The 1,078-nt window shown below is 39.9% G+C and overlaps 1 protein-coding gene across 2 annotated transcripts in view; it reads right to left on the minus strand.

Annotated features, from left to right (window-relative positions):
- Positions 1-1,078, minus strand: part of Rtn3 (reticulon 3) — a 69,994-nt gene that overhangs the window by 3,633 nt on the left and 65,283 nt on the right. The window lies entirely within an intron of this gene.

Below are 1,078 nucleotides of genomic sequence, written 5' to 3' on the forward strand. Positions count from 1 at the left end.
AAAAAAAAAAAAAAAAAAAAAAAAAAAAAACGAACCAAAAAACACCAAAAACCCAAAAATCAAAGTGTTGAATGAATAACTCCAAATAAAGACCCTGCTTGATACAGTGAGTCATAAAATGCTTGTTAATATTTTATTACTTGTTTTTTTTTTTAAACAAAACGAGGATGGCTTCTTTTATTTACAATACTTAATGCATCTTACACATTTTCATTCCCTAAGTCTTTTGGAAAGTAATTCCAGTTTGTGCAATGAGTTTACAGAAAGTCGTAAGGTATCGACTAGACACCTTAAGCTCTAAACTCTGAGGTATTCACACTACATTAATAAAGGACTGTTTTCAATCAAGAAAAACTCAACTCTGTAGTTAAACATTGGCCCCTGGTACCTTTACCCTTACCACGAGGTGAACTGGCCTGTGAAATAACACCATTAGACTTGGATAAGCTGTCCTGCCCAGCCCTGCCCAGCAAGGTGCAAAGCAAACGAACGGTAAACCACACCGATCACGTTTTGTCTCAGCGCTTTCTTCTTGGACTCTCTCCACTGTGGCTGGGCTCACTCAGGCACAGAAATATTACTTGCTTTAAGTATGCATTGGTTACAAAATGAAAGTGGGGTCTGTAGTCCTAGAGAGTTGGCTTTAAGTCTATTATTTATTTATGGAGAGAGGGAAGAGTTGGGCCTTACATGGATATATATGTGAATAAATGAGAAAGGAAGATAACGAAGAACGTTTGAAAGTCAAAACTGTCCTAATTCCATTGGTCCATTTTAATCTAAAGTACAGATTTTTTCTGTAATTTAGGGAAGGGCCTACAGGGTGTTCAGGGTCTCACTACTAGATCAGATTTGTAGTGAGCCACCTGTTTACATCCTCCCAAGAGCTGGGATTATAGGCACGTGCCATCATGCCCAGTCTCAATTGGTATCTGAGCGTGCCCCAGGTGGGGCTGGCTTGGCTGGCAGGCCTGGGGATCGAACCCCCGGCCCCTGCGCCTGCTTGTAGGCATTTTAATCCACTAGGCTGTTTGGCTGGCCCTCAGATTTTTTTTTTTTTTCTCTTTTTTTAAATAAA

This window comes from Octodon degus, unplaced genomic scaffold (genome assembly GCF_000260255.1).
Source record: "Octodon degus isolate 3935 unplaced genomic scaffold, OctDeg1.0 scaffold00184, whole genome shotgun sequence".
NCBI lineage: Eukaryota > Metazoa > Chordata > Mammalia > Rodentia > Octodontidae > Octodon > Octodon degus.